General features: G+C 44.5%; 1 protein-coding gene across 1 annotated transcript in view; it reads right to left on the reverse strand.

The window, feature by feature from the left end:
- Positions 1–24,978, reverse strand: part of LOC147750996 (NACHT, LRR and PYD domains-containing protein 1 homolog) — a 784,790-nt gene that overhangs the window by 422,948 nt on the left and 336,864 nt on the right. The window lies entirely within an intron of this gene.

The following is a 24,978-nucleotide window of genomic DNA, read 5'->3' on the forward strand; positions in this document are numbered from 1 at the left end:
TCCAGCTACAGGGGAAAGTGGATGACCTGGAAAATCGCTTAAGAAGATCAAATCTCAAACTGTACGGTATTTCGGAAGGGGCAGAGGGGTCCGATCCTAGGGCCTTCTTGGTGAAACTGATGCCCCGAGCATTATCTCTGACTGGGACTGGGACTCCCAAATCCAAAGAGCACATCGGCTTCCTCTGGGTCAAAAACGCCTCAACAGTAAATTTCCACGCCCGTTTCTGATCTACTTTGGAAACTTTCTGCTACGGCAAGCGGTATGGCAAAAAGCTAAACCCAATACTCCAATAATCATTGATAACTTTACCATCTTTGCGCGTTCAGATCTAAGCAAAGCTACGATGGACAAGAGATGGGAAATGCGCAAATTAATTGATCCAATCAACAAACTGGGAGGCTCAGCATATCTGCAGGAACCGGCTCGACTCAAAGTGACCTTGAAGGGACACACAAACTTCTTTTATGAAGTACAAGAAGCGCAGGCATTCTTAACCAATGTTGAGCGTCAATAAGAGTAAATAATTATAGAGCTGAAATGAAAGGCGGTAGTATATGCCAAAAAAAAAAAAAAAATGTGGAGGGGAAATCGATCCAACACTATTAACAGATGTAAAATCATTAAGGAAGGAGGGGGGGGTGGCCCTAGGTTCTTCGCCGCAAGCGCTGCCTTATCAACGGCAGCAGTAGGTAAGGGGGGGAGGGGGAGGGTAGTTCTTCGCAGTTTGGGGGGTGTGTGTGTGGGGTGGACGGGTGGAGAAAGGGTTGGGGAAAAAGGGGGGAAGAAAAAAATATTTTCAACCTGGTAGAAAAATTCAAGAAGAGATTTAAGTTTGTAAAATACTTTCTTTCATACGTGAGAAAATGTCAAACTACGTTGTTAATAGGTATTATTGTCTATTCTTATTATTTCAAAGATGCAAAGTATTAGATGTTTAGCATGGAACGTGTCAGGACTAAACAATAAGCGCAAAAGACACTTAGTCGCTGAAGAATTACATCTATATAACCCACAGCTAGTATTTTTGTCAGAAACCCATATCATAGATAGCGATAAGAAGCTGCTGAATCAACTGGGCTTCGAGATGATAACATATTCAGCAGCCGCTTCACATGTCAGAGGGGTGGCCATGTTAAAAGATAAAAGATTCAGGGTAGAGATAATTAAGACGCAACATGACAAACGGGGGAGGTGGGCAATCACCCAACTATGTCATAGTAATATGAAGCTTGTGGTTTGTGTTGTGTACGGACCAAACAAAGAAGATCCAAGAATATATGAAGAATTAAATATAGCTTTATTAGACTGGGAAGGAGAAATCATAATAATGGGTGATTTTAACTGTATCATGAACCGTCAGTCGGACACAACACGCCCTGGTAACCATATTCGAATGCCCAGAACTAGATCATCTATCTTAAACCTGTGTAAGTTACATAATGTTAGAGATGTTTGGAGCTCATTATATTCTAATGCTCCAGGATATACTTACTACTCTGCTCCTCACAAGCTATGCTCACGTATAGATATGGCTCTAATATCAGACTCCTTGATGAGCTCTATCACAACAATGGTCATACACCCACGTATCACATCTGACCACAACCCCATAATGGTGGAACTAACTACCCTTCAAAAACGCAATCCCCCTAGAGCCTTTACGTTTCCAAGGAATTTAATTTCGAATACGATTTTTACTTCACAACTGAAACAACACATTATAGAATTTCTGACTTTTAATAGAAATACTGCTTCCTGTCTAACAGTCTGGGACACATGTAAAGCTAGTATTAGAGGGTTCGTACAGACGTATGTCCTAAAACAAAATCAAGAAAGACGTAAATATAACTTAACCCTGACATCGGATATAGTTGCATGAGAGGCTAAACTAGTGGAGGCTTTAAGAGGAAACCTTCCAACTTTGGCTATCAATACCAATCTTAGTCGGTTAAAATGCAAGACCAAAGAAACTTTGATTAAAAAAAGAAGCGCACAGATTCATAAATACAAATTCGCACAATATGAAGGGGGCGACAAAATTGGTAAAATTCTAGCATTTAAGGTAGCGGAGGATAGAGCAGAATCCACGATCTCACAAATCATAGGAGTTGACAACAAGAGATATAATCAGACAGACAACATAATACAACAGTTTGCCAAATATTACGAAATTTTATATACTCCGGAAAACACTCCCAATAGTGAAACAATTGATAACTACTTAAAAGAGAACTTAACGAATAAAATAACAATCTATGAAGCAGAGAACTTGGCTCTAGAAATAACCCAACAAGAACTTAGAGAAGCTATAAAATCATTACCATCAGGCAAAGCTGCCGGAGAAGACACTATTCCTCTGGAATTGTATAAAACATGTATGGAAGAGCTAACACCCCTTCTCTTAGAAGTAATCAACCATATAAGTAGAACAGGGTCCGCTCCGAGTTCTTGGAATAAGGCGAAAATTATCTTCTTCCACAAAAAAGGTAAACCCAAAGAGGAGATGGGTTCATACAGACCTATATCTTTAATTAACGCCGACGCAAAGATATTCGCAAAATGCTTAGCAAGAAGACTAGCACCGCTATTGCCTAAAATAGTAAGCACACAACAACACGGATTTGTGACAGGGAGGGACACATCAGCTCACGTAAACACGGCAATAACAGCTTTCGACATAGCAGAAGTAGAGTCCACTCCCTTAGCAATGATAATGCTCGACGCTGAAAAAGCATTTGATCGGGTGGGGTGGGATTATTTATGGCATACAATGGGATATATGGGGTTCAACAGAAACTTTTTAAATGGGATCCAGGCACTTTATGATAATCCGTCTGCATATATCAGCTATTGCGGCCTCACGTCAAACTACTTCACAATTCGGAGAGGCACCCGTCAAGGGTGCCCCTTATCTCCTCTATTATTTGCCTTATCATTAGAACCTTTTTTAAAGGCATTGGATAATCAACCAGAGAAAACACCTTTCAAAACAGATAGGCAGAGTTTAAAAATAACCGCATACGCGGACGACATAGCCATCTACACTACTGAGGTTATTGATTCTTTGAAAACAATTAATATAGAAGCATCCAAATTTGGCAATGTATCTGGCTACAAACTAAACACTCACAAAACTCAAATAATAGCTAACTTTGTTCCCCTCCAAATAATGCCTGAAATTTGTAAGACTGCGACATATTTAGGAGTACAAATCACCTCAAATATCAAAGAGATAAACAAGATTAATTATAATAAATTAATGAAAACTACCACCTCGAATCTAAAAAAATGGCACCGACTTCCATTAAACTTAATCGGCAGAATAAATCTAATAAAAATGAAAATTATACCCAAATACTTATATCTATTCAGATCAATTCCTATGGCACAAAATAGGCTTTTTTTCAAACAATTAGACAGCGCTTTTTGCAACTTTATCTGGGGTTATAAGAGAGCTAGGAGATCGCTAAAGATGTTAAAAAACCAAATTGGATCAGGCGGTCTCAATTTTCCTGATTTAAAACTTTATTTTTGGGCCTCATTTATAAGGCGTATTAGATCCTTATTAGACCCAGCGAATCTGCTTTTTTACCACCATTTACTTTTAAAAGAAGATTCTAAACAGTTTCTACTTCGTATTACAGACCCGAACTTCTACAAAAGGGTTAAATTTAAGACAGCACGGGACCTAGTAAAGATATGGAAAGATATACAAATACATTGTAAAAGCACCATATATCACACCCAACTAACATTATGGGATAATCCTGGATTACCTAACATATTTAGTGACGGGGAATCCCGAAGATGGCAATCGAAAGGAATCGAGGTACTAGGGGACTTATATACCACTCAAGGCATGATGGATTTCCGCACCTTAAAACAAATATATGGATTACTAGACACACACGAGTTTAAATATAGGCAAATTTACGATTTTCTAGTGCGGAAGAACAAAATTAAAGTCTTATCGAGCGGGGGTATCTGGGATATCCTAAACTCAAAAAAGGAGAAATCAATAATCAGTTTGGCATATAAAATATTGACAGATTTAAGAACGAATGATAACGAAATAATAGCAAGCAAATGGAATGTGAAACTAGGAACTAATATAACAGGAAAACAGATAACCAATGCGTACACTAACATTCACCACTATGTAAGATCCTCTAGTTTACGTCTACAGCAATATATAACCATATATATGCTATACTACACACCAGAAAAGATTTCTAAATGGGCCCCAAATAACAATCTGGGTGAAAAAACCAAGTGTCCAAAATGTGACGAATATGCAGCCGATTTAACACATATGCTATTCACATGTCCAAAACTTGGGAAGTTCTGGGAAGAAGTGGGGAAAATTTTAGTTATAAAAAACGTTACCAGCACACCAATAACAGCCCCTATGGTAATATTAGGTTTATATACTACAAATCAACCACATCCCGTATTATTATCTATCCTATTATCCTGCGCTAAATTAACTCTAGCTAGAGCTTGGGTCAGTCCTAACCCACCTATCGCCTTGGAATGGTGGTATTTAGTTAATGAAATCAACACCATGGAATGTACGTTGGCAGAACTTAGAGGCGTCAAATCATTGCAGAAATATGAGAAAATATGGGGGAAACTAGAATTGAATTGAACTAACATTAAGTCTTGACTTAAGTACATTAATGATTATCTTTTTCTAATTTTTGTTTTCCATTTTTTATTTTCTTTTTGGGAGCAGATCATGTCTGTATGTGACAAACTTGTTTAATCTGAAATAATATTTGAATGTTTTTGTAACTTAATACCAGGTGAAAATAATAAAATATAAAAAAAAAAAAAAGAAAATGAAAGAGTTTGCTGTACCACGGAATAAGAAAGAAACTCAGAAGTTTATTGGTTTGTTTGGATTTTGGAGACAATATGTTCCCCTTTTGAGTCAGATTTTGGCCCCCTTGTACAAGGTTAAACGTAAAAAGCATACGTTTGAGTGGGGTGAGGCGCAGCAGACTGCATTTGAGTAGGCGAAAGAGGCGATTCAACATGCTTTAGATTTATGGCCAGTGCGTGATGACGCTGTCGATTTGAACGTGACTGTGCAAGGTTCCTATGCAAATTGGAGTTTATGGCAAAAACAAGGCAGAATGAAAGTACCTTTAGGTTTGAGGACTAAGAAATTACCTAATGCTGGTGAGCGTTATACACCCTTTGTGAAACAGCTACTTGCATGTTATTGGACTTTGGTGGATACAGAACAGCTAACACTAGGGCACGATGTAGCTTTAAGACCTGAGCTTCCTATCATGCAGTGGGTGGTAAGCTCCCCTAAGACTCATAGAATTGGTCATGCACAGGAAGCTAGTACCATTAAGTGGAAGTGGTACATTCAGGACAGGGCTCGTGTGGGTCCTAAGGGAACTGCGATGTTACATGAACAGGTGGTGCAGGCCCCAATCGAAGAGACGGAAAGTGATTGTTTCGTACCTGTAGTACGGGAATCTCCAGTACAGTGGGGTAAGCCATTTAGTGATCTCTCCGTGGAGGATAGAATGCACATATGGTTTACGGATGGTTCAGCGAGGTACATAGGAGCAAAGAGGCATTGGAAAGCAGTCTCGTACAACCCTGTCACAAAGAAGTTGTTGAGTACCACTGGTAAAGGAAAGAGCAGCCAATTCGCATAATTATATGCTGTTCATCAAGCTTTGAAACAAGAACTTCCAAGTGTCTGTCATCTTTATACTGATTCTTGGTCAATTGCAAATGGTTTGGCAGTATGGCTCCCTACATGGTATAATCATGATTGGAAAATTCACTTGAAAGAGTTGTGGGGAAAAGAATTGTGGAAAGAGATTTGGAGTCTGTTATCCCAAAGTACTGTTACAGTCTTTCATGTTGATGCTCATACTTCTATAGATTCCATTGATACACTTTTTAACGTTATTGCAGATGAAAAATCTAAAATCTCTGAGGCGGAGGTGGATGTGCAAGATTCCAATATCATGGGCCTGGCGAGGTGGGCACACCAAAAAGCAGGACACTTTGGAGAGAAAATTACTAGCCTGTGGGCTGCAGATAGAGGAATATGCATTCCATTAGATGTTATCAAAACTGTCATTTTGCAATGTCCCATTTGTCAGCATTCTCGACAACGAGAAATTCCCCAAATAGTGAGAGGTCAGCTACACCGAGGTAAGTCACCTGCACAGATTTAGCAAATAGATTATGTAGGTCGTTTGCCCATGAGTAAGAATTGTCAATATATATGCACAATAGTAAACACCTTTTTGGGTTATCTACTTGCTGCTCCTTACAAATGTGCTACCCAATTAAATACCACTAAAACCTTAGATCTGCTTACATTATACTATGGAAGACCATTACAGGTCCAGTCAGACAACGGTTCACATTTTAAAGGTAGATTGATGCAAGAATATTGTGCCCAACATAACATTGAATGGATTTTTCATGTACCCTATTACCCACAGGCATCAGGCCTGATTGAGCGGATGAATGGATTGCTGAAAGACCAGTTGCGCAAACTGTCTGATGGCTCCTTGCGCAATTGGAAAGACTATCTGAATGATGCTTTGTTGATTTTGAATAATCGCCCCCTTTTCAATTTTGAAACCCCCTTGATGAGAATGTTGTCACCCCCTGTAAATGTTAAATCTCACACAACTGAAAGTACTGTTATGTATTGGGAAATCATTCCTGGTGTTTTGGCTCCTCATAGAGCTACACTTGGATCTGCTGGACTTGATTTACATGCTCTGAAACCTGTTCTATTGAAATGCCATGATATTGTTGTCATTGAGACCGGATTGGGTGTTCAAATGCCATCCGGACATTTTGGATGGATTGCTCCCCGTTCTGGTTTGGCCCTGAGGGGTGTCCAGGTTCTGGGAGGAGTAATTGATCATGATTATCAAGGAGAGATTAAGGTAATTCTCCTGAACAGCGGTGACTCGGATTTGCCTATAAGAACTGCAGTTCGTATTGCTCAATTGGTCATAATGCCTGTTTTCAGTGGAGTGTTGCAAAAAGGAACTGCCCCAACAATGTTAACTGTACGTGGAGAAGGAGGTTTCGGCTCAACGGACAGAAATCCGGGAGCAAAAGTGTGGGTGCAATCGCCCAATCAACCCCCTGAACAGGCCAAAATTATAGCAGTTGCCAATGATAATACCACACTGATTATGAGACCTGGACATGAAAAATGGGACTGTGTCCCAGCTGATAAATGTTATCTTCTAGAATGAATAATGCCTGTTTCTGATTCCTTTTCTTTGTAGATCATTGCATGGACTGCTGCTGCAGGGTGTGTCGTCGCAGAACTCCTGTTGGCCTGGTACATCTGAGGCCTAGGAGAAATGATGAAATTCCAGACTGAACTGACCATCCGAGAACGCAGCACCATGTCAGCGCTGGATACTTATGTCAACATTTGGGCATCTTTGGCACATCGATTGACTAACTCCTCTGCTTTCTGCATGTCACCGATGAGGTCTGTCTCTGACCTCCTGTCAACCTGCTTTGTATCGGTCCCTACTCCGACAACTGTTCTATTGCATTTTTTCAACATCACTGAGACTAATCCAGACTTCATTTCCAGTGACTTTAACGCTTATGATTATTGCGTTTTGGGCCAAGTACTAATAATAATAATAATAATAATAATAATAATAATAATAATAATAATAATAATAATAATAATAATAATAATAATAATACTGAGTTTTATAGAGCGCATACAGCTATCTCCGTAGGAAGTGTCCCGGCGCTGGCGTGAACAGTGAGAGTCATAGTGCAAAGAGATGAGATTTATTGCGTGAAAAACCATGTTTTCAGTAGGCTTCTGAAACAGGGTTCAGAGGGTGCTTGCTGGATTTCCTGTGGCAAGGTGTTCCAGAGCAGTGCCGTACTTGCGGAAAAAGTTCTGCCACCCAAGCGCGCCCTTTTCACTCGAGGGACGTGGAGATGGACCTTATAGCTAGACCTTAAAAGTCTGGCCTGAGAATATCTAGGCAGTCGTTTTTTTAAGTAATTTGGGCAGGTCCCATAAAGGGCTCTATAGGCCAGGGTGAGCGCCTTGAATTTTATGCGACTTGCCACAGGTAACCAGTGTAGAATGCGCAAGTGAGGAGAAATGTGGTGTCTAACTGAACCGGATTCCCCGTTTACCTTTGCTATTTCTACCATTAATGTTTCCGAAGGAGATATTTGCTATAATTTTACCTGTAATCCCAAACTTATTGGAAAATGTCTGCAGACAAAAATGGAGAACGTTTTGACTTTTACCCAACATGAAAAAATACTGTGTTTCAATAGTGTCCCTGATATGTGCTTTTCAGCCCGTAATTCTATGAAGTGTAAACGTATCATTTTGACCACCAGTCATTATTATAATGTGTTACTGCCCCCTGGATGGCTTCTTTCATGTGGTAATATATTGAGATCCTATATTCCTGCAAATATTTCTGATGGTCCATGTGCTTTATCCCGATGAAGTATACCAGTATTTTTTTCGACCTCTTCCATGCATTCCCAGACTGTACGTGAAGCACCCCTATTGCCTGAAACATGTGACTCTGAACTTCATCTTTTGTCCAAAACTGAATATATTAGTTTAGCTGCCTCCCTTGTAGGTATCCCTGGACTATCAATTTACAATTCCAGAGCTATTAGCAAGCTAGCCTGCTTAATGGACAAGTCTCTAAATCACACTTCTACTGTTTTGTCTGAATTTCTTTTAGATGCGCACGGTGAGCGTCGTGCTATCCTGCAATATAGGGCTGCTATTGATTATTTACTTTTAAAGGATGATCATGGATGTTCTGATTTTGAAGGGCGTTGCTGCTTCAATCTTTCTGACCATTCTAATTCCACCCAGCACCATATTAATGTATTACATGATTTGTACCGGGAAATACGACAAAATTTAGATCAAGGGTGCTTTGATTAGCTTTTTGGGTGGTTACCAGATTTACAGTTACTCCGTCTAATATTGGGTGGTTTATTTCTAGTAGTTTGTTTCCTTGTTCTTATTTGTTGTTTTATTCAATGTATTCCTTCTTTGATAGGTATGTTTCGCCCTCATGTTAAGACTAGATCTGTTAGCTATGCTTCCTAATATTCTACTATTGATCTACGTCCAACCTGATTTCCTTATACATTTGATGGTGTTGTACATCGGTCAAGGGTGGAGCGTGCTGACTGAGGTGCTGGTTCTGATTGGCTTGGTTTTGACCATTGCCCACCACCATCTCAGTATATGATGTAGTTTTGACTCTGATTCCACCTATTTATAGGGCTTGTCTATAGACTTTGACAACCTTAAGCTGTCATATACACTGCTTTTGCTCCTTTTCGGGCCTAAGGGCCTGTGCTCGAGCGAAGCCAAGTTCTTTTTCTGACACCATCTTGCTGAGCCTCTCTAGGTGAGGGGTAATGTTTTATGTTTGAGGTGTTATTCGCTAGCAGTGAACCAGCATGGACCGGTTCTTATCGGTGGAATGTGCTCTCTTTGCGCCGGAGATGCAACAAACGCTTGGCCAGCTGATGTTGTGTGCCCGGTAAGAGGCGGTACATGAATCCTGTGAGAACGGTAGGTGGGTTCTTCTAGAAGCTTCGAGAAAGAGACACATTCTCGCGTGGGAAACCTTTCTGAAAATCTTTGGTCTAGCTAACTTAAAGAGCAATTCCTCACAAGAAATCTATGCACCAATGAGGCTATAAGACCAACATGCCAGGCTGATAAGTAATCCAAAAACTCAGCCTCAGACACCCCGAACCTCCAAATTAATGCAAATAAAAACAGCAATTAATAGAACACTCCGCGGTCTGCAGAAAAACGGGAGTGACGAAAACCTACTGACCGAATTGCGGTCATTAAAGGCCAACAAGAATAAGATCCTGTGGCGAAAAAAACAGGACTCCACAGACAAAATATGGGCGAAATTGCTTTACGACGCAAGAAGCAAAAACAGCATGAGATTCTGGAACACCGTTAACAAAATTGAGAATCCTAAAGCCCCTGGAATAAACTCCCACATCACGGAGGAGACCTGGGTAAAACATCTAACCAATCACTTTAACAATGAAACCGAGAATGTAATACAAAACCCAGAGATCTGGGAAGAGAAAACGAAGGGCCAAAAGCAACCAGCCAAGGAGACCAACTTCCTAGGCTCAACAACACAGATTAAGGGGAGAATCGCGAAAGGCCGGAAAGAGGGAGCCTCGGGGTCAAACGGAATTCCCCCCGACCTCTACAAACAAGATACAAATTACTGGGCCAAGCAAATGCTCCCAATCTTCACGAAAATCTGGGTGGCCGAACAAATCCCAAACTCTTGGATGGGATCAATTATCGCCCCGATCCATAAAAAAGGCAATAGGAGCGAAGCAAAAAATGATAGGCTCATTGCCCTTATTGACACAGATGCCAAATATTTTTTGGGGCTCTTATTAGAAGAACTAACTGCTTGGGCATCAAAGAAAAACTTAATCCCCATTAACCAGACCGGGTTCCAAAAAAACACAGGGACAACAACAAATATTTTGGCCCTCTCCCTGCTAATAGTCTACAATTCAACACAAAAAACAGCTGTATGTCTGCTTCATTGGCTATTCAGCCGCATTTGACAGCATAGACAGAAGAAAACTTTGGGCTAAGCTCTCAAGCTGGGACCCCGACCCCAAACTGTTAAACCTACTGATCTTATTGCTTACAGAAACCTGGATCCAAATAAAATTGGGGGCAGGTAACTGTCTATCAAGAAAAATAACTACAACAAAAGGTTTGAAGCAGGGGTGCGTTCTCGCACCGACCCTGTTCAACCTTTTTATGTCCCATCTTTCCAACGACCTTGATAAATGCAATCATCACGCCCCAAAGCTAGGGGGCCTCACTTTGTCAAACCTGTTGTACGCGGATGATTTAATACTAATAAGCCAAACCCCCGTTGGCCTTCAACATCTCATTAATACAACGAGCAATTTCTCTGAAAAGAACGGATTAAGCATAAATTTGGGGAAATCAAAGACAATGATATTAAATTAAAAATCTAAAAAGCCGGACCCACAATGGTTCCTGCGAGGTCAGAAGATGGAAACAGTCAAAGAATATAAATATTTGGGCATAATTTTTGATTCAAAAGGCTGGTTCAAACAACAAAAAATGGCAATTAAGACCAGAGGGATATCCCTGGCAATTGCTCTAAAGAGCATTAAGAACAAAATAGCGGGACCAAATCTAATCCCTCTGTTAACCGTTCTACAAGCAAGACTACTGCCATCGATAACCTATGGTAGCGAATGTTTGAGAGGGAGAGACGAGCCCACATTAGACAAAGCAGTAGCAAAATCAATGCGAATACTCTCCAGTCTCCCACCGTACACCTCGCCAGCTCAACTAAGGCTAGAGTTCGGCCTACAAAAACAACAAATAGCACGCAAGAGTGCTTACGCAAAATGCTGGCATAAGGTAAAGAGCTCTGAGACGGGCTCCCTGAACACTTACCTATGGAGAGAGCTGGAAAGTAACATGAACAGCCCCGCAATGGTCTATCTTCAAGCAGCAATAAGCACCCTTGCACTAAAAGACTTTTGGGATACAAGCTGCACACACAAATGCTTCAAACGGCTCGTTAACAAAACTGTGAAGTATCAATCCCTGGAAGAAGACAAAGCAGCACTAACCAGTAGGACTCACGCATGGTTTGTAATTCAGAGCTACACCAGGCCCCAACCACAAGCCTATCTAGATACTGGCTTCTCAAGGGCGGTGAAGGAATCCTTCTTACAGTTGAGAATGGGGGTAAAACCATCAAAAGAACATCTTCCCCCGTTGAACCGCTCGGAATCCAACACAAAGTGCAGACTCTGCGAAGATCCAAAAGTGGACGTTTTGCACTTGTTATACAGCTGCAAAGCCCTAGACAGTGAACGAAGGAGACAACTAACTCAGCTGTGTAACCAAAGGCGTTTGCGAACCCGTCGACAGGCATTGTTGGCATGCTTTAACAGGGAGGACATTCAATTAGCCTGTAGACTGGTTCGCTTCATGAAACTAGCAAATACAGCATTAAACCCAGCCGTTAGTCCATGATCTGGAATAAATATGACCTGCGAAAAACCCTTACATGAAAAAAACTTTCATCTGCGAATGTTTGACAGTGTCCTTTTTTTTCCTGCTATAGCAAGCAAAGAAATCACACACAGACAGTGCCGTACAGGAATCCTTGGGCTTTTAATTCCTCTCTATTTAAAGATAGCACAAGATTCTTTTTGCACATATTTATTTACAAATTTATTAACATTGCTAAATCTTGAAATGCTTTAATACGAATGTGACTGTAATGAAATGTATTCCTTTTATCCTTTGCTATTGTATGTGCTTTGCAAAAGTGCTTAAGACAAGCACGTTTTATACCAATTGCAAAGATTTTTATTAATCATGCAATAAAGAATTTACTTACTTACTTACTTATATTAGTGAAAGTGGGTCCAAGAGAGGGGGAAATGAATTGATGGCCTGTGAGACGACAGTCTGGCGGCTTTGATGGTCTGATGAAACTTCACGGTGCAGACGTGCAGTCCTGTTTGTGGAGCAGAGAGTCTTGGCCTAACCAGAGACAGACAGGGAAAGAGAGAGCTGGACTCTTCTTCAAGTTACAGATGCTTAGTAATATGGTGAGATGTTCAATGTATATCTAATTTTATCTAATTTTACCTTTCATTTTCAGGTTCTACGTGTATGTATGTGTTAATGTTTATTTCTTGCCACCACTATTATCATGTAATAAAGACCCTTGGAATGTGTATTTGGTTTTCATTCTTTGTAAAGGAAGGTCGGCCCCCCTTTTTTACCAAGTGCTTACAGAGGGATGGGTTGCTTCCCCTCTAAACAAGTAGTTGTTGATGCGGAAGGGAAATCGGCTCCTAAGCAGGAATACCAGAAGTATTAGTAGATCAACCCAACATAGCGTATGAGGTATGTCCGGATTTTTCACCGAAAGGTGTTGCTCGTGCAGATGGAGAGAGACGTTGCTGAATTCGCACCAGGGTGCATTGCTCACGTAGATTTGCGTTGTTCGTCGGGAGACGTTGCTGATTTCGCACCAGGGTGCGTTGCTCGTGTAGATTTGCGTTGTTCGTCGGAAGGCGTTGCAATACATACCCTCGGAGCTATGAATTATTTCGTCTTTAGTAGTTTGTTCTATACCTTTCTCAAGTAAGCATTCTGAAGTGAGTTGCTTTTAGGCAATCTGAGAAGGGATTAGGATAAGTAATGGCTGCCTGTATAACTAGCTGAGATTCCCGAAGAAGCAGAAAAATCAGTCATTACATTTTGGCATCAAGACTCACAGGATCGTCGGGTGGAGAGTGTGTAGGGAAAATTGATAATATCTTGGCGTCGTGACAATTGCGGAATTGAAGTTGAGTGAATCGTAAAGAAAATATACATCATGTTTTCTAGGAAAGGGACTCGGATAAGTAATGGCTGCCTGTATAACTAGCTGAGACACCTGAAGAAGCAGAAAAATCAGTCATTACAAGTTCACAAACAAAAGTTTTTTGGGGTTAAAGCCCCCCATGCTGTGCTTTCACTTTAATGGTAGCCACTCCCCTTTCATTAGGTTTGGCTCGCTGTAACCTGAATATGGCGAGCAATGTCTAAAGAACGGGGCATGGCCACTAATAAATAGTACAAAAGACACACGGGCTGGACTGTTCCCATTGGGTACAGGGTCAAGACTGATATGAATATGGCTAGTTTCAAACTGGAATGGCATGGTGAGCAAAGAAACAATGGATTTAGGCCGAGATCCCTATACTGGGGTGAATGTATGACATTGTTCTGCATTCTGTCCATCAATTGTCCTTTTTGTGTTCATCACCCCCGAGTGGGACGGGTATGCCCAGACGTTGGTCCCCTGCTCCCCATGCCACTGGAGTCGAGCCATACTGGCTGATGAGGGGTGAACCCCGAAACCGGTCCTAAAATGATTGTTTCCAGTCCAGGTAGGACCTGGCCTGGCAGTTCGAGCTGCACTGTTCCCATTGGGCACAGGGTCAAGACTGACTTGCATATGGCTGGGTTATAACTGGAACGGCATGGTGAGCAAAGAAACAATGGATTTGGCCCATATTTCTGTACTGAGCGTGCCCAGACGTGGGTCTTGTGCTCTCAGTGCCACTGGAGTCAAGGTATCCTGGCTGATGACATCATGTTTGGGTTCCTATAATCTGTAATCCAGGCGTTCACTACGCGGCTTCACAGCGTTTGTCCTATTGTGTTACAAGGAGATACAACGTGTAGGCTGTGTAGCTGCAGAGTGAACGTCTGGGTTACAGATTAGTGAACCCAAACACGATCGAATATTGAATTTGGATACTGCCATTACGGAAATAAGTAATTTAGGAACATCAAGAAGATGTACACATCATACTGAATACATATGAGTACATTTTACTGAGACACGCCTATGATACTACCGGGACGAAGTAGAACCGGGGAGAAGGTCGAATTCGCATATACCAGGAAGAAGACAGCCCTAAGAAAGTAGTGGGAAATACTCGATACGACGAAACACATGTTGACTGGGCATTAAGAAACAAAAGAAAATAAAGAAGAAAAGACAAAGACTGCCCAAGATATTGCATATTGTGTATATTATTGATTTGAAAGTGTGTGCTTGGGAATCGCTTTGTGGTACTTAGAGATATCTCTTGGATCAAAACTTTCGGAGGTGGGGGGATTCCTCCTTCCTTTGAGCACCACTACTATAGATAGGAGTGAAAACTGATATACTGGCAATTGAGAGCACCTACTATAGACTCAGTAATTTATCACCCACTGTGTGTATCTCATACCTGAATACAGCATGTTTCGCATAGCAGCGAATGCGCTGCCCAGGCTCAACCTAAAAAGTAGATCCATGAATTTCAGCAGTGCAAGGACCGAATATGCTACTTACTAGTATGCATCTGTTCTTGGCATGTAGGGCTGCTGACATTCATATCTGTGCATAGATCGCCGCCTAGTGTTGGGTACGGATGATTGCACACTGTTGTCCTGGAAGAGTCTTCGAAGTATCACGAGATAGGTAGCTCCTCCCCTGGACTACAGTGCGCATGGGCATCGACTCCATCCTCAGATTGTTTTTAGCCATTGTGGCCAAGATGGAGTGGAACTAAGTGAATGATGACCATGCTAGAAGTATGTGTGAATTCTGCAGCTGCTACAGGCGCCGGGGAGGAGGGCGGGCGATATGAATGTCAGCAGCCCTACATGCCAAGAACAGATGCATACTGGTAAGTAGCATATTCGGTTCGAGGCATGTGGGCTGCTGAATTCATATCTGTGCATAGAATAAATAGCAGTCCCTCCATTAACGGCGGCCGCCCGTGCCAGCTGCAGCAGTTTGGAAAAGTGTTTTTAGAACAGCCTGCCCTACAGCTGCCTGCTGTTTGGAGTGCACATCAACACAATAATGCTTTGTAAATGTGTGTGTGGTAGACCATGTGGCTGCTCTACATATGTCTTCCAAAGGAATATTTCCAAGGAATGCCATGGAGGCCCCCAACTTTCTGGTGGAGTGGGCCCTCGGTGGAATGGTGAGAGTACGCTTGGCTTTCAGATAGCAGATCTGGATACATTTAACGATCCACCTAGCAATACCCGCCTTGGAAATGGGGTTACCTTTGTGGTGTGGTGCAAAGGCAACAAAGAGTTGTTTAGTTTTCCTAAAATCCTTGGTCCTATCGATGTAATACATCAGGGCCCTCTTGACGTCAAGGGTGTGGAGCATTCTCTCCGCCAATGACTCAGGATTTTGGAAGAAAACAGGCAATCCAATAGTCTGGTTGATATGGAATTGAGACACAACTTTAGGAAGGAATTTAGGGTTAGTGCGAAGCACTACCCTGTTAGAATGAATTTGAATAAATGGCTCTTGGATAGTTAGTGCTTGCAGTTCACTAACTCGCCGCAGCGATGTAATTGCTATGAGGATAGCCACTTTCCACGTCAAGAATTGAATCTCGCAGGAATGCAGTGGTTCAAAGGGGGGACCCATCAGCCGGGTGAGGACCACATTGAGGTTCCACTCCGGAGCTGGTGGAGTCCGCGGAGGAATGACTTGTTTGAGTCCCTCTAGAAAGGCCTTAATGGCAGGCACTCTGAAGAGTGAGAGGTGCTGCCTGTTCTGTAGATAAGCGGCCATTGCAGATAGATGAATGCGAATGGAAGCATAGGCCAGATTACACTTGTACAGATGGAAAAGGTAACAGATGATATTCTGAATAGACGCATCTAGCGGGCTAATGTTGTGGTCTGCACAATAAATGACAAACCGCTTCCATTTTGCCGCATAGCATGCTCTGGTGGTGGGCTTCCTTGCCTCACGAATGATGTCCATGCAGTCAGAAGGCAAGTGCAGGTAGCCAAACTCTAGGACTTCAGGAGCCAGATCGCCAGGTTGAGCTGTTGCGGATCTGGATGCTGAATGTCGCCATGGCTCTGCGTCAGAAGGCTGGGTGTGAGACGTAGCCTCTGATGCGGTACCATGGACAGTTCTGGAAACGTGGTGTACCATGGTTGGCGAGCCCACGTTGGAGCAACCAGGATGAGAGTCATCGAGTGCTGCCTGAGTTTGCGTGCCACCAGCGGTATCATTGGTGCTGGGGAAAAAGCGTACGCAAATTTGCCTGACCAGTTCATCCATATCGCATTGCCCTGCGACTGTGGGTGTGGGAACCTGGCGGCGAAGCTTTGGCATTTTGCGTTCTCCCTTGTGGTGAACAGGTCTATCTCTGGATGACCCCACCTTTGGAAGTACGGTTGGAGTACTGATGGATGTATCTCCCACTCGTGCATCTGGTGGCTGTGCCTGCTGAGCAGGTCCGCCATCTGATTGTCCTTGCCCGGGAGGTGTTCCGCCATGAGGAAGATGTTCCTTTGAATGGCCCACTTCCACATGCTCTGAGCCAGATGAGACAGCTGCGGAGAGTGTGTTCCTCCCTACTTTTGAATGTAGTACATGGATGTCATGTTGTCCGTCCGGATCAACACGACCTTGTTGCACAGATGTACTTTGAAGGCTTTGAGTGCCATGAAGATTGCCATCAGTTCGAGAACATTGATGTGCATCTTCCGTTGCTGTTGCGTCCATAGTCCCTGCACTGTGTAATGGAGTACATGAGCTCCCCATCCCTGGAGAAAGGCGTCCGTTGTCAGGATGATCTGTGGCACAGGCTCTTGGAACGGTCGGCCCTTGCAAAGGTTTCGTGGATTCCACCAATGCAGAGAGTTGTATGCCCGACCGCTCACCAACACTAGGTCTTTTAACTGCCCATGAGCCTGAGTCCACTGACGTGCTAAGCACTCCTGAAGCGGGCGCATATGTAGTCTCGAGTGCGGGACTATGGAAATGCAGGAGGCCATCATGCCTATCAACTGCATGAACACTCTTGCTGGAAGCGAGTGTTGAGGTCTGAATTTTCGTATCAGCGATTGAATGCTGCTGACTCTCACTGAATTCGGCTGTGCTGTGGCCGCCAGAGTATCTATAGTCGCACCCAGATACTGCCGTATGTGGGCGGGCTGGAGGTGGGATTTCGGATAATTCAGTGAGAATCCCAGATCGTGCAGGAGGTGAATGGTGTGGGACTTGTGGGCGGCACACTGCTGGGCTGACTTTGCCTGGATGAGCCAGTCGTCCAGATAAGGGTAGACGTGAATGTTCCATCTCCTGAGATGCGCCACCACTGTCGCCAGGCACTTCGTGAACACCCTGGGTGCCGTGGTGACACCAAAAGGCAAAACCTTGAACTGGTAGTGCTGGTTTTGGATGGTGAACCGGAGGTATCTCCTGTGTGAAGGGTGCAGTGGAATGTGAAAGTACGCATCCTTTAGGTCTAAAGTTGCGAGAAAATCCCCCTGACTGAGCAACGGAAGCACTTGCTGCAGGGTCAGCATATGGAAGTGCTCCGACAGGATGTAATGGTTGAGTGGCCTGAGGTCCAGGATGGGCCTGAGGGACCCGTCCTTCTTTGGTATTAAGAAGTACAGGGAGTAGACCCCTGTGCCTCTTTCTTGCATAGGCACGAGCTCTATTGCTCCTTTTTGCAGCATAACGGTAACTTCCTGCTGCAATAAGTGCAAATGCTCGTCTGACATAGGACGGCTTCTTGGGGGCATGTTGGGTGGAGTGGATGTTAACTCCAGACAATAACCGTATTGAATGAGTTTCCTGACCCACCTGTCTGTGGTGATGGACTTCCAGACCGGCAGGAACTGCTGGAGTCTCCCCCCGACCGGTGTTGTGTGGTCGGGGGGCAGTGACAAGGCGTCACTGTTTGCTGGTGGCAGAGGACCTGGAGCTGTTGTTTCCACGACCTCTGCCCTTGGCGCTGTTGCCACGATATCCACCTCGACTCTTGTTGGTGTATGTGGACTGAGTGTTGCTTTTGTAGTACTGCGTGGACTGGGAGAGCTGGCCCCTTGAAACGCCTCTAGCGTTTGAGCGACGAAAAGACCCACCCCGAAACTGCTGGGACTGTAAGGCACCCATGGATTTAGCAGTTTCCGTGTCCTTCTTAATTTTCTCTAGGGTGGTGTCAACCTCCGGGCCAAACAGGTGATCTGGGTTGACTGTTTGGTTAAGGATAGTGGTTTGGATCTCTGGCTTAAATCCAGAGATTCTCAGCCAGGCATGTCGCCGCAGCATAACGCTAGTGTTTATAGCCCTGGTGGCAGTATCAGCCGCGTCCAGAGCGCACTTAATTGAAGCGTTAGAGATTAGCTTCCCTTCCTGAATCAGCATTTCAGCCCCTTCCTTGTATTGATCAGGCAGGTGCTGCAACAGGGTCTCCAGAGTGTCGTAGTGTGCCCTGTCATAGCGCGCCAGAAGCGCTTGTGTGTTAGAAATGCGCCAGATGTTGGCCGCCTGTGCTGCTAACTTCGTCCTCGACATCCCCCGCATCGAAGATGTCCACAGGCGCAGGTGCAGCATGCTGGGCCTCCGGGCTCGCAGCTCGTCGAAGCTTAAGCGTCTTCTTGGACCTGAAGCGAGAGCAAGCCATACACTTGGCTTCATCGTGGTCCGGCGACAGACACTTGTTGCACACCGGGTGGACGTCGATGTGGGGATACTTAGAGTTGCAGACCGGACATCTCTTGAATGGACTCCGGTCCATGATGGAGGGTCGACAGGTCTGGGGCGTTGACTGGGCCTTCCGCGCCGAGAGCACGCGGGTGTCGAGAATCCGGCTTGGACCGAGCTTGAAGAGACTAAGACCGAACGCAAGACTATATCGACGTAATAGCTAAAGACCTTTTGGCCTCAAGAAAGTTTTCTATCGATTCCGACTAGAGGGAACCCAAAGACATCCGAACCCAATGGCGGAAAAAAACAATCTGAGGATGGAGTCGATGCCCATGCGCACTGTAGTCCAGGGGAGGAGCTACCTATCTTGTGATACTTCGAAGACTCTTCCAGGACAACAATGTGCAATCATCCAGACCCAACAATAGGCGGCGATCTATGCACAGATATGAATTCAGCAGCCCACATGTCTCGAACCCATGTCTTCCAATCAAAAGGATGGTAAAGGAGCTGTGTACTCAGGGAGGAGCAAATACAAGAAGAGGAATTAAAGCCATGGAATAAGAAGCAAGCAAATGACAGTGACAAGAAAGTCAGCCAATGGTAGCCCACTGAAAGTTTTTGGTGTGGTCCACAGAGGTCATTCGACAACAAAAAGTTGAAAGCCCTCCATAGGCAAGACCTAGTAAAAGGAAATTCCAAGCATCCAATTTATACTAAATATTAAACTTTGGAAATACAACTTGAAGGCATACCCCTGCAGATCTGTGGAATTTGTGGCACTCCTTCCTTAGGCATGGAATTGCCTCGATGTGAACTGTTAGTGCTTTTCATTATATAAGTTCCTTATTCATTCAAGGTGGTGTTTTAGGCTCAGTGAAGAAACTGAATTACAGCTAAAATAGTTATGGTTCAACTAAGGAAATGTTGCAGGATGTGCAGCTAGGGCAAACCATTGCCAATAAAACTGCACGCTTCTTGGGCAAAGCGGTCCCTGAATGCAGTCAGGAATATATCTTGGTTGCTGAGGAGGGCTGTGTGCAACTTACAAGCTCAAATCCCAGGAGTTAACTAGATAAAACAAGCACCAGTGTTGGGTGTTGCAGTACTGCAAGGTTTTCTGCAGTGGGCTGTGTGTGCACTCAGTGCAATATACATGTACTCCCCCAGGGCTGCAGTAGCGGTCTGAGGTCCAAAATAGGCCTTAGAGGGACGTCCTTCTTTGGGATAAGAAAGTTTAGGGAGTAAACTCCCTTGTTTTGTTGATGCAGAGGAACTGGCTCTATTGCACTTTTTTGTAGTAAGGATATTACTTCTTGCTTTAGCAGTAATAGATGCTCTTGTGACATTGGATGCTGTTTGAGTGGTATGTTTAGGGGGTAGATGTTAGTTCTAGACAGTAACCTGGTTGAATAATTTGTCGCACTCACCTGTCTGATGTGATGTTGGTCCAGGCAGGAAGGAATTGTTGTAGTCTTCCCCCCACAGGAGTGGAATGGTGGGGGGGAAGCGGAGGAAAGTCATTGGGTAGGAGTGGAGGCAGAGTGGGAGTTGTTGGTTTTGCCCCTGCCCTTGTTGTTGTTACCTCTATAACCCCCTCTTTGGTAGCCCCTAGTGAATGTGGATTCACTAGGGGTTTTATAGGAAGTGGAGGGGCTATCGGAGGCGTAGCCTCTTGTGTTGCCTCTATATGATGAGCGACGAAAAGAACGTCTGGGAGCTTGCAATTGAAAGGCTCCCATAGATTTGGCTGTGTCTGTGTCTTTTTTCATTTTTTCTAAAAATACATCGACATTAGGGCCAAATAGGTGTTTCTCATCAAATGGCTGATTGAGAATGGAATTTTGCACTTCAGGTTTGAAACCTGAAATACGTAGCCAGGCATGCCTACAGAGAAGGACACTAGTATTAATTGCCCTTGAGGCAGTATCTGCGACATCTAGGGCACAACGAATGGAAGTGTTGGTGATATTTTTACCTTCCTGTATGAGTTAATTGGCCCGGTTTTTATATGTATCTGGTAGATGCTGCATTATGGATTCTAATTCATCATAATGTGCCCTGTCATATCTTGCCAATAGCGCTTGAGTATTGGCAATGCGCCATATGTTAGCTGCCTGTGACGCTGTGCGCTTACCAGAGGCGTCAAGGAGTTTAGATTCCTTATCTGGTGGTGAGGCCACACCTGATGTTTGTGAATTAGCACGTTTACGTGCGTTATATACTACTAAAGAATCCAGTGGTGCTGGACCTCTAATTTAACTGGATCTGTAGGGGCAGCTTTGTATTTTTTCTCAATGCGAGGGTTGAGGAACGGAACTTTAAATACCTCTGTTGGATGCTTAATTACCCCTTTAAGCATTGGCAAAATGGCAGTGGACCTTTGTGTATTATCAAAAGTGTCCAGTAGGAGTATTGGTGTGCAAGTCAACCCCATGGTACTGGGCAGCCCTCTGGACTAGTAGGTTAAAACCTATAGTGTCCTCTGGTGGGGAAGGCCTGGAAGGGTATACATCGTCTTGGGGGACGTAAGGCACATCAGGGGTGTTATAATCATCCCATGGATTAGGTGACTGAGGGGGAGTATTGGTCCCTACTGGGTCATGTGCACCCCCACCTGTGTCATCAGAGTCTGTATCTACATCATCATCTGGATTAGTGGATGGTGTAGGCGAATGATGTGGAGGAGGAGGTGTAGGAGGAGGACTAGAATGGGGAGGTGGTGGAGAAGGGACCCTTAATGGAGAGGTTGCAATGTCTCTCTTCTTTGGAGGAGGAGGAGGTGCAGGCACCTCTAGTGGTCTCTTCTTAGAGCTAAGAGCTAGTTGGTCAGTCTTAGGATCCTTTACAAGAGTATTTTGAGTAGGATCTGGTGTAAAAGGCTCTTCTGTGTATGGCGGATCCTTCGGCGTCGAAGTTTTCAGTTCAGGAGGTTTTTTTCGGCACTGACTCGGTAGCTGGTCTAGGGTCTTATGGCTTAGAAGTATGACCTTTCAAAATGTCTTTTACCGGAATGTATTTTTTTGGTTCCGGGTGTTTTTTCGACTCCGAAGCGTATGAGTCGGGACCTGTAGGTGTTTTTTTATTCTTATTTTTATTATTATCGGTGAGCCGGTGCCAGTCTTCGGTGCCGAGTGCTTAGGTGTCGGAGCAGCGGTCGGTATGGGATTGACACCGGGAATAGGCTGACTCGCGCCCGAGCTGCCTGAAGGCTTAGTAGACTTCTTTGCCCTGCCCGAAGGCAGGGTGTGGGAAGCAGTCTCTTGGTGTGCACCTGGGCCTGAAGGTGAGGGTGTGACCGAAGCCTTTTTTGAGGGTGTCGAGAAAGGGTTGGGGTCGACGGTCTTACTTATGACCCGTTGAGCTGGAGTGATGTCCTTCGATGTCTGAGTCTTCGGCACTGGAGTAGATGGCACTTTCTTCGGCCCACTGGTGTTCTGGCACGTCGACGCCCTCTTCAAAGATGTCGTCCGGGATCGAAGCTGACGAGCGAGCCATTGTTCTTAGAGCTCGTCGGTCCTAAATTGTCTTTTTGAAACGGAAAGAGGCACAAGGGGAACAGTCTTTAGCCTTGTGCTCCAGTGAGAGGCAAAGGTTGCACACCTCATGTAGATCTGTGTGGGGAAACTTCGACCCACATCAATGACACTTCTTGAATGACGTCCTTTCCATGAGCCAGAGTGAATATGCTACTTACTAGTATGCATCTGTTCTTGGCATGTAGGGCTGCTGACATTCATATCTGTGCATAGATCGCCGCCTAGTGTTGGGTCCGGATGATTGCACCTTGTTGTCCTGGAAGAGTCTTCGAAGTATCACAAGATAGGTGGCTCCTCCCCTGGACTACAGTGCGCATGGGCATCGACTCCATCCCCAGATTGTTTTTAGCCATTATGGCCAAGATGGAGTGAAACTCAGTGAATGATGACCATGCTATGAATAAACACGTGAATACTGCAGCTGCTACAGGCACCGGGAGGAGGGTGGGCGATATGAATGTCAGCAGCCCTACATGCCAAGAACAGATGCATACTAGTAAGTAGCATATACAGTTCGAGGCATGTGGGCTGCTGAATTCATATCTGTGCATAGAATACATAGCAGTCCCTCCATTAACGGCGGCCGCCCGTGCCAGCTGCAGCAGTTTGGAAAAGTGTCTTGAGAACAGCCTGCCCTACAGCTGCCTGCTGTTTGGAGTGCACATCAACACAGTAATGTTTAGTAAATGTGTGTGTGGTAGACCATGTTGCTGCTCTACATATGTCCTCTAAGGGAATGTTTCCAAGGAAGGCCATAGAGGCCCCCAACTTCCTGGTGGAGTGGGCTCTTGGCGGAATGGTAAGAGTGCGTTTTGCTTTTGCATAGCAGATCTGGATACATTTAACAATCCACCTAGCAATACCAGCCTTGGAAATAGGGTTACCTTTGTGGTGTGGCGCAAAGGCGACAAAGAGTTGTTTAGTCTTTCTAAAATCCTTGGTCCTATCAATGTAATACAATAGGGCCCGCTTAACGTCAAGGGTGTGGAGCATCCGCTCCACCAGTGACTCAGGATTTTGAAAGAAAACAGGTAATTCGATTGTTTGGTTGATGTGGAACTGAGACACAACCTTAGGCAGGAACTTAGGGTTAGTGTGGAGCACCACCCTGTTGGAATGAATTTGGATAAATGGCTCTTGGATTGTGAGGGCCTGCAATTCACTGACCCTCCGTAGCGATGTAATTGCTACGAGGAAAGCCACTTTCCATGTCAAGAACTGAATCTCGCAGGAATGCAGTGGTTCAAAGGGAGGACCTATCAGTCTGGTAAGAACCACATTGAGGTTCCACTCAGGAGCTGGTGGAGTCCGTGGCGGAATGACTCGTTTGAGGCCTTCCAAAAAAGCTTTGATGGCCGGCACCTTGAATAGCGAAAGGTGTCGTCTATTCTGGAGATACGCGGCCATCGCAGACAGATGAATGCGAATGGAAGTATAGGCCAGATTACACTTGTACAGATGGAACAGGTAACAGATGATGTCTTGAATGGAAGCATCAAGCGGGTTAATGTTGTGGTTCGAACAATAAATGGCAAACCGCTTCCATTTTGCCGCGTAGCAGGCTCTAGTAGTAGGCTTCCTTGCCCCCCGAATGATGTCCATGCAATTGGGAGGTAGGTTTAGGTAGCCAAACTCTAGGACTTCAGGAGCCAGATCGCCAGGTTGAGCTGTTGCGGATATGAGTGCTGAATGTCGCCATGGCTCTGCGTCAGAAGGCTGGGGGTGAGACGTAGCCTCTGATGTGGTACCACAGACAATTCCAGAAACGTGGTGTACCATGGCTGCCGAGCCCATGTTGGAGCAACCAGGATGAGAGTCATCGAGTGTTGCCTGAGTTTGCGTGCCACCAGCGGTATCAGTGGGGCTGGAGGAAAAGCGTACGCAAATTTGCCTGACCAGTTCATCCATATCACATTGCCCTGCGACAGTGGGTGTGGGAATCTGGCAGCGAAGCTTTGGCATTTTGCGTTCTCCTGAGTGGCGAACAGGTCGATCTCTGGATGACCCCACCTTTGGAAGTACGGCTGGAGTACTGATGGATGTATCTCCCACTCGTGCATTTGGTGGCTGTGCCTGCTGAGCAGGTCCGCCATCTGATTGTCTTTGCCTGGGAGATGCTCCGCCATGAGGAAGATGTTCCTCTGAATGACCCACTTCCACATGCTCTGAGCCAGATGAGACAGCTGCGGAGAGTGCGTGCCTCCCTGCTTCTGAATGTAGTACATTGCCGTCATGTTGTCCGTCCGGATCAACACGACCTTGTTGCATAGATGTACTTTGAAGGCCTTTAGTGCCATGAAGATTGCCATCAGTTCCAGAACATTGAT

This window comes from Lissotriton vulgaris, chromosome 1_1 (genome assembly GCF_964263255.1).
Source record: "Lissotriton vulgaris chromosome 1_1, aLisVul1.2, whole genome shotgun sequence".
In the NCBI taxonomy this organism is placed as follows: domain Eukaryota; kingdom Metazoa; phylum Chordata; class Amphibia; order Caudata; family Salamandridae; genus Lissotriton; species Lissotriton vulgaris.